The sequence below is a fragment of the Nothoprocta perdicaria genome, unplaced genomic scaffold, assembly GCF_003342845.1.
Source record: "Nothoprocta perdicaria isolate Ctin4 unplaced genomic scaffold, notPer1 scaffold_138, whole genome shotgun sequence".
Taxonomy (NCBI): Eukaryota; Metazoa; Chordata; class Aves; order Tinamiformes; family Tinamidae; genus Nothoprocta; species Nothoprocta perdicaria.
In genome coordinates, this window is record NW_020454516.1 from 834,360 (window position 1) to 846,659 (window position 12,300).

Here is a 12,300-nt window from a genome sequence, read left to right on the forward strand (position 1 = left end):
TGTTCAAGCGAGATTTGAGCGAGGCAGTGAAAAGCTTCCTCCGCTTCCCCTGGGAAGCCGCTGCATGCCTATCCAGCAATCAGCTGGGTCCCCTTGAAAACAATAATGCAGCGCTGAGACACGAAACACGCAGCAGCTAACTGGGACAACAAGGATGCAGTGTGAACAACCTCCCTCCTTTCTCTCCCCCATTCAGACAGCTCTCCCTCCCTCCACAGATATTCTGCTATTTATTCTCATGTTGCTTCTCCTCTGATTTCTGAATAGCTCATACTTTTTGCATTTTCCATACCAAAACCACAGTCCAAAAAAATAATCTGCAGAAGGGCAGAGCTGGGGTAGACAGACCGCTTAACATGGTGTTTTTCATCCCAGTAGAGGGGCCGAGTCTTCCTGGTCTGTATAGCTCCTGCCCTGGCTCTCTGTGTGTTCAGGTTCACATGCACATTAATGTCTGCAGAGGTAAGTGGGGAGTCAGGAAACATCTTGCATGTTTTCTGTATGCAGTTAAACCATATTCCAACCCTATTCTCATTAATTCCTTCTACACTTCCTTGTTGAGAGGGAGATCTTCAAAGTTATGATCTTATAACGGTAAAATACAAGAACACCATTACACCTACCTCCACTATAGGGCTGCTATGGCAGAATGTTTCCCTTTTCTTTATACGTGAGGTTTCATTACTTACTAGATTCCACTTTTTAAAAGGTAAAGCAGGAGGGATTTTGTGCCAACACTGACCTTTTGAAGACCTTCTGAACGCACTGAAAATTCGCAACGATGCTCAAGGAGGAACTTCATAGGGAACTGAGGGTGGACACAGGGAAAATGCTCAGGTGCCTACTTTAAAAAGGAGAGAATAAGTAAATAAATAGAGCCCTTTGGCATGTTAAAATGCTAAATTGTAAAAATATGCTCACATTTTGTCACTCAAATGTGAGGGAATATAGTGCATATTCCCTTATCATCACCGATGCACACAATACACTCATACACACCCATAAAGAAAAACACCCATGCACATCAGCAGCTGGAGCCAGCCAAGATGAATCTGAACATTGTCCAGCTGTTCCTTAGGTACCATAACTTACCTTTAGTAAAATGCCTAAAATACAGACCATGGCCTCAGTCAGTGAGCCCAACCTGTCTTTTCACTACTTTTCTCCAGATTTACTAATTAAACCCGATCCAGTTCCATTCAAGTAGCTCTGGTAAACTGGCACGTGTGGAGGGGAACAGGCTCCCAAGCCAGCAAATACTCCCCATCTACCCCGGGCCAGCTATTCCAGACAGCTCAGCTCATTTCTACTGGCAACAGCTTCAGAGACTCAGAGCCTTGTGAACAGCTCAGAACGCACCGGGTTCTCATCCCTGCAATGGCTCTGGGATGTATTTCTTTATACCAACCTTGGCATCTACGGAGGTAAAGTTTTGTATTAGTTTTGCTGTTGCATTTGGAGACCCTGCACCCTACTCTCCCATTTAGCTGTTGGTTGGGAGTGAAGCAGAGCTGCAGGATCATATGATAAACCCACTGCATGAGTAAATGCTGTTTCCCATTCTGCATGCACTTAAATCAGAGGTAGTTGACCTGTTTAGGATATAATCTATTCAGATAATAAAATCCAGCTGGCACGTAGTAAAACGTTTTAATCCATGCTCCGTGCATATACTTCTCTAGAAACAAAGATGGTTACAGACTGCAGCATATAAAACTTGCCCTGAGCTACAGAGCCAAAGCCCTTTAGCACAGACACATTTCTGAATTGTGAACTTTATAAAACCCAACCCATAAGTTCTGCAGATGTAGCTTGATTATTGCTGAGAAAAACCTACCATGTTAACTGCCAGCGTTAACTCATATAAGCTGGTATTTGTAAGAAGTGAGCTGTATAACTTGTATTGTATTTCTCACCTTTCCAGTACAGTAAAACCCAGATATGGTAAATTAAGGCTTTATTTTTGCTACGGATCAGATTTGGAGTTTTAATGGGGGTAAGGATGTGTTTTCTCCTCTGCCCTTTCTAAAGGCTGTACAAATCAAAGTATATTTTGTAAAAGAGTTTTATTACCTGTTTAATAACTTTTTAAAAGGCCCTAGCATTGCATCACGGGACTTGCATACATGGCAGCTCTTTCCCTTCCCTGATAAACGGGGACCACGGCCAAGTAATGCTTAATAACATTAATGGCAGTTGCCACTCAGGAACCCCTCGTGCATTATAAGCAAAGAGATCCAGAAAGGCTAGTTCAGCTTGAAGCATTTTTAAATACACACGTTTTGGACAGAGAGCCACACAAGCTGCTCAGCAACACATCATCCAGACTGTATCAGCTTTCCTTAACCTTACGGCTGCCTATAGCTATAATTTTACATTGTTTTCTGGCCGAGAGCAGAGAGGGATGGAAAGCAAAGCAGGCCAATACACAGGGTGCTGCTTTAGACTGTGGCCACTGACAGCCAGGTGCTTCACCTGGCTGCAAGACGGATCCCCCTTCATTCCAACCAGCCCAGGTAGGACTCAGCAAGATGATTTTTCCTTTGGCATTTCATGCTTCGGAGAAGCTTCTTGGCATGCTAATAAAGATGCCAGGAAGACCAGCTGCTCGTGAACAGTTTACAGGGAAACAGATATAATTAATTCACAAGTTGGAAGCACAGTTGACGGAGAATTGTTTTGCTACCCCAAACAATCAAGAAGCTCATATGTGAAATATATGTGCAAGTACAGCTGCACTCACTTAAACCCCATACATCGATGCTATCCTCACTGAGGACAATATAGGTGACCCTTATAGCTAGCCATGAAGATGATTTGCAGAATAATCCAAATACTGCTGTGCAAGGAAAAGTTTGATCAATAGGCCCCATAACTTAGAAGGTGTAAATTTATGTCACTTGGATGGTGTGTCAAAGAAGAGTGGCATCAATCAAAGCCTGCCCAGCTGGCCATGCTCACCACGGCCTTGGCCTTCTTTGGGTCACCCCAGCCATGGCTTCTACCAAACGTAATGCCCAAGACTGAGCGCACAATTGTTTAAGCATCTTGTTTCCCTTTGCTTTCTCTTCCTTTTTTTTTTTTCAGCCCCATTCACATAAACTTGTCACCCATTTGCATACATTTGAACAGTCTGCCTGACGATGAGGCATCTGCACTTTTATGTGCATTTCCCTGACATCTGGAGATCCATAAATTCAATGTTTGCCTTATTTCTCTTTCTTTTTCTCTCTCCTCCTCCCACCAAAGAAGGGTTGCCAGTAGCACCGGAGTCCCATTCGCACCCAAACTCACCAGAGGTTCCCAAGCTTGAGTGACTCAAATTGGACCAAAAAGTTAAAGGTGGGGAAAAACACCAGTGCTGTCTCCAAAGGGAAAGGGAAGAGCTGTTTTACCTCCCCGGGATTGGAAGGGAAATATTTACAAGGAAAGGCAGAAGAGCTTGGATAAGCGGCCAGTGTTCCCTCATGGCACCACTGAAGGGTCAGCAGGGCCAGCTCTGACCCGCTCCTGCAACCGTGTGAGCAGGAACCGATCCCAGCACCCCATGTAAAACCACGGGCCCCACGTCCAACCCTCCGTGTCTCCCCTTGGACAACCCGGCAGGTAGGAGATCCCCAGGCCACCGCACCGGGACTGCTGGAGACCGTCCAGCACAATTACAGCTCTGCATTCGTTGGCAGGACTGTCTGAGCACCCAAAGGGGTCACGTGCGAACGCCCCGGGAGTCTCCAGGGCGTTGCAACACTCCATGCAAACGCACAATTAAGTCTTGCAAACCTGGCCAGGCACCAAAGCTTTTGAAGCTGGCTGAACACTAAGTTCCCTGATTCCTCTCCTGACTCCTAACTTTCCCCGTAGATCGAAGCAAAAAGTACAGATAATACTAGGCTGCTCATTCTTCTGTTGACCAAACGTTATATATTTTTCCTGCTCTGTTGAGACAGATGAAATAAGAGAAAGGCAAACAGGGCCAGCCTGGTGTCTGCTGAGGGATCATCTCTTACCAACCAAGAAATGGCAAAATCCTCCTAGACGTCCTTTGGGGAGTATTTATTTTGTCCTGCACTGTTACTATAATTGTGATAATCCAATGGATTTGCCAAGCACTAAAGCACTAAGCAGGGGAATGCCTGTTGGGTGATGTGCCTGCATGGGAAGAGAACTGCAAACGGAGTTTACACGGGGGTGTGGGCCATAGGTGACAAAGAATACATTATAGTATACGTTTCCTTTGGGGTAGCATATGATGAGGTAATGGGGAGCAGGGTTAAAAGCTGAAGAGCCTGTATTTATGTGGCGAGTTCAAGGGGTTGCTTCAATTCCTAGACCTAATCAATGCTGACAAACTTCAGCCCTGCTCCTGCCCAGCCTGTGGATCCTGCTGCGGATCCGGGCAGGAGACGCTGACGGGTCCATCCTGGAACCTGCCCTTCGGAGCGGAGCGGGGTGAGCAAGGAGAGCTGCACGGAGCCGACAGGAGCTTTCCCAGTGCGCATCCCGCTCCGCTCGCGGAGAACCTGCGTGCCGGGCTTGTGCCGCCGCGGCGCCCGCGGGAGCCCCTGCCCGCGCGTAGCGCCGTGATTTCTCCCAGGCCTGTTTTCCTCTTCCAGCTGAGCTCCCAAAAGGCAGCGATGCTTTAATAGACACACACAGGGAAAAAATAAGCAGCAGCAGCAGCAGCAGCATCTCAAAGGCTTCTGCTGGTGATTGCATCCAGGCCTTGCGGAGCGCGCGAGCTTGGCTGGCGCTTCAAGGGCTGCGGGTGCCCCACTCCACATTTTGGCATGTCGGAGCCGCCCTGCTTTCCACAAATAAGGAATGGGGTTGGAAAGCGAGCGCATGGGAGCATGTGAGGTCTCAGCTACCTGCCCTCTCCTTTGCCTAAGGAGATCTGGACGCCTCCACGGAGGACAAAGGCAGCAGTGGAGAGCCCAAAGGTTCAGCTGGGCAGAAAGGCTGCACTTTTCACGGTTCTCTCCCTTTCAGCATAAAAATAATGCAGGAAAACCCTGGATCTGGTGCCAGGCGCAGCGTTACCAACACGCAGGGCACGCAGCCTCCGCCACCGCTGTCCCCTCCTGCCGCCCCCGGCCACGGCGCAGAGCCCCACACCATCAGTTCCAATTACTTTAACAATGATCTTGGAAGTAAAAAATTCCCCTCAACGCCACAAATCTTCATAAGTAGCGAAATAAACACCACAACATGCCTTCTTCCAACAGCTGGAAAATTACGGCCTGACTCAAATGACATCACCCTTTTTTCCTATGGAATATTAGTGCTGGGAGAGTGGCTTGAGGTGGTGGGGGAGACGAAGTGGGCATGCCGAAAAAAGGTGCAACTCTCCTCAGCAGCTTTTACTGCAAGAAGTGATGTTTACCAAGCAAATGGAAAAAATAAAAGCCTTAAGAACAGATCAGGCAGGCCGTTCCTTGGCTCAGGGCCATTCCTTGGTTCCAGCTTTCAGCAGCCCCCTCTCCCGTCTCCGCCAAACTCCGTTTTACTGTTTCTCACTTTTTATGCCATTCTTCCCCTCTTGTCTTAATGTGCAATGGGGAAAAAAAGCAAAGGGGAGATGCACCCCGGTGAGGAAAGCTCGCTGCCAGAGCCACACTGCAATTCCAGTGGCATTCCTGGGAGACAGTGTGGAATCTGCAGCCTGTGCTATGAGCAGAGGCCAGTGCCCGCCTGCAATGCCCAGGCTTGCGCACGGGTCTGGGGGCAAAGCCAGGCTTGGTCCCAGCAAACCGCAGAGCCAAGCGGTGGGATCCGAGTGTGCACCAGGAAAAACAGGCTGCAAAACGCTTGGCAAGGGCTGAGCCGAGAGCTCTGCGTTTGGCCAGCTGCTGGAGAGAGACATGATCACCAGTTTCCATGAGGAACGGCTCAGCCTTGCCTTCTCGGAGCTGCAGCTCTGCGCGAGCTCCTGCTCGCAGCTTCGCCCAGCATCAGGCAAAGAGGGAAAAACCCACAAAGCTTTCCTTGTTTTTTTCCCCCTCCTTTGCTTTTCAGTTCCTTACCACGCCAGGGCCCTGTCACACACAAGACAGCCACGTTACCTGATTTTCACTCCCAGAGGCAGCAGGCTGTAGTATCCATAAGGATTTGGCCAGCTTCACTGGAAGTTTCTTACGCGCGACGCTAACTTGGCAGCACTCGATGCAGCTTGGTGCTCCACGGATGCATCCAGAACCACTGAAACAATCAGAAAATCTGAATTAATGATCGCTATATTGCTATAAACGACCTACTTACTCCAAACTGTAGCAGTGGGAAACCATGAGCATCACCGTGCCCTCCTTCAGGGAGCAATCAGGACAAAGAAAATCAGAAATGAAAAGGCACGTGAGAAGATGGCAAATACAAAGGACAGCTTTGTTGAGATCCCTCTTCCACCCCAACTCCTATAGAAGAGCTCGGGAAACCCTTCAGTGCTCTCACAGTAACACAAACATTGGTTTCTATAAACTTCCTCCACAAACTTTTTGCCTTTTTTGTTGAATATTTGCATAAATAACCCAGGTCAACATAACTAAAGAGTCAAGGTGCACGTTAAAACTTGCCCAAACCAGGAATAACAAACACCCATCTGGCACAGTTTTCCTACACTCTTTTTTTATTTCCTTTTTTTTTTTTTGGTCATTGCGAAGGAATTAACATCATATATTTAGACCTGAAATTCCTTATCTCATTTAACTTAGCTTCCTGTTATTTTTAATAAGCACTTCTACCAAATTATTAACTTTCGCTCCCTGAAACTGTTTAGTGGGGTCCAGAAGAAAAGGCTTATCTTCAAGACTTGCACAATAAGGAACAAAAGTGATGTGCATATCGCTTTAATATATCCAGCCTTATATACACACATAATTTTGTGTGATTTATATCCCTAATTAGATTCCCATGGCAACATTCTTCAGCTAACAATGTGTGTCATAATCACCTTTTCTTCATACAAATGATTTCCTTAACTTTGCATGCATAACTTAGCAGCTTTTATTTTTAAAACTCGTGTTAACAGCTTCTCTCTTGTTACCAGTAGGGGTGCTGTGATAAGAAACTAATTTGCTGTAAAAATTACTCATTTGTCAAATAAGCATTAAAATAATTGTTCCCCTTTTGACTGTTACCCTGCTGTTTCCAGTCATTTTCAAAAACTAAATTATTTACTCATTTGAAAGTTCAGCTGTGCATATTTTAATTGATATTCCCTCACAGGACTCATATTGTTAATGACAATAATTAACCCGAAATGGCTGCTAAATAATTATGCTGCAAAGATACGAAGTATTTGTGCAGAAAGTAAAATCAGCATTTGAGAAACCATCAAAATGTACAACTTTGGTGCTTTATGGCAAAGCAGAGCAATAGTTCATAATCAAATTAAGGATGAAAAGGGAAAATGTAGATTACGCGCTTTGATGCGGAATACTTTATGTCTCCAATATAGTTAGGTACTCCAGCTAACGACGAGTACTCCGTCATTTTAATAAATCCCTAGTATTGCTGTTCCAGATAGGAATGTAAAGCGTTCTCATGAAGTTGGCGCAGTTAGGAAAGTGGTAAACTATCCATTAATAATATTTCTGTGTCACCTATCTATTGCATTGCATTCCTAGGCATCAGAATGCTGTACTAATTGATAGTGTATGAAATCAGTGCTGCAGGCTTTATTGCAGCGAGCGGTGCTGGTTTCAGTGCCAAGAGCTAAAAGCCATCCAGGAGCAGCCCTTTTCTCCGGACACAGCACAGGCCCAGGATATTTATATTGGCCCAAAATGGTGTTATTTTTGATTCAGCCCCTTTGGTTGTCAATGGTGCACGCTAAGGGTCAAGTGAGCTCCCTATATACTGATAAATAAAGGTACACATTAGGTCTGCCTACTTAGCAAACAACCCAGGCTAACTAAGGATGTGATTTTAATGTGTGTTTCTGTACACAACTATATTAAGCCCACGTGGACTCGCTCATTGAGAATTAAAATAGCCCTAATTCACTTTAATTCACTGCCAATGACTACAGAGGGGTCTAATGGTGTTTAATCTATTTGAGCAGCTCCCCTGAATCCTCATGTCCCACTATCCCCCCAGGCACCCACACTGACAAACAAAAACCCCTAAAACAGTACTGAGGTTAAGGGTAGAGTCGCAGAAAGTTTTATTGCTTTTTCTGGACATTTTGGGGTTGAACTAAGTGCTCTTTTCGCAGATGGTGGTAAAACTGAGTGCTCCTGTATTTCACCTGAAAATTAAATTCCCTTTCCAAAGCCACGTCCTGGGCTGAATGTCACACATTTACTAAAATCCCTCATGCTTTCAAAGAAGCCGTTCCTAATGTTAGGGAAAAAAAGGAGGGAAAAAAAAGCCTAATTGCAGCAATTTCCATTTTCCTGGGCAGAGACTGTTAGTGTGTGAGTGTGTTGGCCTGACTCCCTTGAACTGCCTGCATGAGCCCTGCACACGGTCCCGCGCAGCCCTGGGGCTGGGATTTGCAGCTCTGCAAATCCCCCTTCCCAGACCAACCCAGTCCATCCTCAGCTCCGAGATCACTCGCTACAAAGGGCCAGCAGACAAAGAACGCTTACCAAAAAGCAAGTTCTTTTAATTGCTCAACCTATCGCTGTCTGCAGAATAAGTGCAAACGATTCCTGGCACCAGATGACTCCCCCTCTTCGCGGGCCAGCTAAGCCGCATCTGCAAGTTCAGTGACATCAGTAAACAGCAAAGGTTAAGTAACTGGTTACTAATATTTTCCTTGAGCTGCAAAATTTTTAAACAAACAACAACAACGCCCGTGCTCGCTGCAGCCTTCCAGAGGTTAACAGCATGCAGGTGGTCAACTGGAATCAAACGCAAACCAGACGGCGGCAGCGCTAGGAACTGGAGATCTCAGCTCAGTGTGCTTCAGGAGCTGGGTCTTCTTTCTCCAAACGCGCAACGCAACAACACATAAATGTCAAAATGACAAAAAATAAGGAAGTATGTCATAGACTAAGCATTTTAATGCCCTTTCTGGCTCGCTTTCGCAGGCTGAACTGTCTGTGTTGACCACATTTGATGGCATTAGTACTTAGAGGGGCCGTGCGCATGATTTTTTAATAGCTGAAATAAATGGAGATGGCCCATCAAGTACTTTTTGATCACTAACCAAACTGCTGTGGGCTCGTATTTTAAACCACGGGTACGATGCATTTTATGGTTCATTTACGATGCCACTTTGCTGACCTTGTGAGATAGCTCCGAGTACTGGTAATAGGATATTGAGCTGGAAACAGGTTCAAATCCAGTGCTGGTGTAAGCAGCGCGGAGGAAAGATTATTCACATCCTTCCAGTGACCTTTTCCAAGTAAACTGGTGCTCTCTCCACCCATTCGCAAGCAAATCTAAGCCTAAATGTCACCGTTAACCAACAAGAATCCTCTTTGCAAGAGCCACCAAACAAGCATGGAGCGAAGACAGGAGCCGAGATCTCCCCCAGCTAGGAGATAAGTTTTCTCCAGCATCATCAAGAGGCCTCTAAGGAGACATGGGGACACTGGCACTAACACAGGGACCAAGCTAATCCTACAAGGAAACTAAAAAAAGTTCCTGGATGGATCCCAGCAGGTTTTGCAGGTGCTCTGCTTCAAACGCAACATGAGAAAATTCAGAGAAGTTGTTGCTGGAGCAGAAAGAAAACACAGAGGAGAAAATCTAAAAAGAGCCTCACCTTAGGCCAGGCTTTGGGTGCTCTGGAGCCTCGTTTTAGGCACTTGGAAACGAACGAAGCGGAAATCACGTGCAAATAAGCACAAACCTGTTGCCAGGGTGTTCCACAAGGACTCGCTGCGTTCAGGGAGCCGCAGTCACCCCCGGAGGAAGCAGCGGATCTCTAGGAGCGACTGCTCCCCAGTATCACCTCCCGCAGCGCCTCGCAGCCAGGGGCACGGGCCACAGGCAGCCCCGGCTCCCTGCGTGCCACAAAAAGAGCCAAAAAGTCCAGGTTCCAGTAGTTCCAGGGGCTACGCTAGCCAAGTCGGGGGGCAGCGGCACCACGGAGGGGCCTCAGGCTTCACATCGTGCTGCCACTGTATAAGAATTGCCACATTTGGGTGAAAACCCGTAGTTTTTCCACAACAAGGACATGTAGCAGTGGAGTACATGACATTTTTCAGCCTCCAGCCTCACCCTGCATTACCTGCGGGTGATACGCTGCAGAAGGGAACGCCAGAAAAGTGCATTTTAGAATAAAAAGTATAGTGTTTCATAATTTGATTTAAAGCAATTATACCATCTCTCGCTGGAACGCTCACGAGCTTCAGAAATAAAACATATAAATGGAACCAGCTGCTCTGAATATTCGTTCCCTGGGATAGATTTCACTTGAACTCAATCAGCTTTCTCTTGCAACACGTTATTGTCATGAAGCATCAGAATGGAGAGCGTACAGCGCCGTATGAGTTACTGAAAGGTACCCACCTATAGTTATTTGGGGGGAATTTGGTTTTTAAAGAAGAGGGGAAAAAAAAGCCCAAGATTAGAATTCTTTTTTTGCACTGATTTGCTAAACCCTGAGGAATTAATTAATTCCTTTGGGGTTGACAGTGAAATTGAGGTAGTTACTGGCATCCCAACAAAAACTCTAATAATTTGGAGCTACTTACTACCTTGCCTAATCTTTCTGATTTGCCCCAGTGTGGAGCCCTTCTGTGCCCAGCAGCACGGACCACGAGGAGGAATTACAACGGGGGAAGCGCACGCAAGCAAAGCTCGTGTTCCCTAATCTCCAAGTATAATACACGGGCAGACGTGGCATCGCTCCGTTAAAATGCCTGTTTGTAACTGAACACCACATCTCCGCGCGCGGATACCACAATGACTGAGCGTTTCATTAATTAGAATAAATATATAGGGCAAAATCCTGGCCTGGTTGGACTCGGTGGGAGCACTGCCAGCCACTGCGAGGGAGCCAGGCTTTCTCACATGAGGTTTGCAGCCAAGCACGCTGTCCAGGGCTTCGGTTTTTCTGCAGTATTGTCAATTCCTCTGCTCACGACGCCGTCCACCACCATCTCCAAAAGGCTTGTGCTGGGGTGCAGCTGAACTCCTGGCCACAAAGGTCACAATATCGGAGGCTGAGAAGTTCTCAAATTGTGAGGATGCCTCTCTCGAAGTGAGCGCCTGGCCTGGCTGCCCTATGGAGAAAGCAGAGCTCAGCTCAACATACTAAGTTGGATCCTAGAAACAAGCTTTGAGTTTCAGTGAGTGAAGATACAAATATGCCCTGGAAACCACCTTAAACTTAACAGCCATAGGACCCACGAACTCTCTTCTCTTCTAACAATACTTTTGACACAAGCAAAGGCATTTGGAAAGTCCTTAGATGGATGGGCACTCTCTTTAACCTCTTCTCCAGTCTCCCATCCTTTTCTGAGTGTCAGCACTGCACATTTTCTCCTTCACAGCATCTAAGTTAAATGCTGGTCTGAATGAGCAGCGAGGTTTCCAAAGTCATCCTTGTTTTCAACAGACCAATAGAGCTGGTGCTCAAGGAGTGCTCGGCAGTAGCTGATGTCCAATGAAAATATCCTATTTCTCTAGAAAATCCCAGAGAAGACCCGGAAGGATGGTCAAAGGCCAAGTTGCAAAGGGATGACCCGCCCCACCACATGGGTTTTATATCCCTTCAGATTCCCCAAGCCAGCTATCAGCCCTGATCCTTCAGGAACTTCTGTTTCTTATGGTTTGGAAAATAATGATATTTAAGCTTGCACCTATTTTGCTAAAGGACCTGTAAAATTGGTCATCTGACTAGAAAGGGAGGTTCTCCTCTCCCTCAAAAGCCAGAAGAAAATGAAATAAGATCAAGACTGCTTTCTGAGTGCCTCTCAAAAACAGACTGCGGAAGTACTAGGTGAAAGTGAGCCACAGCTTTATAATTAAAGTCACATTGATGGGCCCGCTCTCGCGTCTCATCAAGCACAAAGTTAATACACACAGAGGATCACAAACACCCATGGTTTGCAAGGCATGTAGGTTTGAACGGATGGCTCAACCTCCAGGACACAGCACCTCCTCTGAAGCCCCTTCCCTTGAGCAGCACGGGGCACTGAGCTGCACAAAACATTCCTCGTGCCCTCAAGAAGTTGGGGAAATTTGAAAACGAAAAAAAAAACCAGGCACAGAACTTTATTGAGGTCGGTGCAAGCCCAGAGACCTGCGAGTTACGTGTCGCTCTTAATCAAAGTGACTGTGCCAACATGATTAGAAGACGGGCAGAGCCGAGCCAACGAAGCAGCTAAGCGAGGCAGACCGCGGAGC

At 46.6% G+C, this 12,300-nt stretch overlaps 1 long non-coding RNA gene across 1 annotated transcript; it reads right to left on the reverse strand.

The window, feature by feature from the left end:
- Window positions 1–817: 817 nt before the first annotated feature.
- Window positions 818–11,022, reverse strand: LOC112942905. The gene is made up of 3 exons (XR_003248481.1): window positions 10,963–11,022; window positions 6,063–6,198; window positions 818–844 (listed from the first exon to the last, which is right to left on the reverse strand). It is a non-coding gene; the product is annotated as an uncharacterized LOC112942905 (long non-coding RNA).
- Window positions 11,023–12,300: the final 1,278 nt, after the last annotated feature.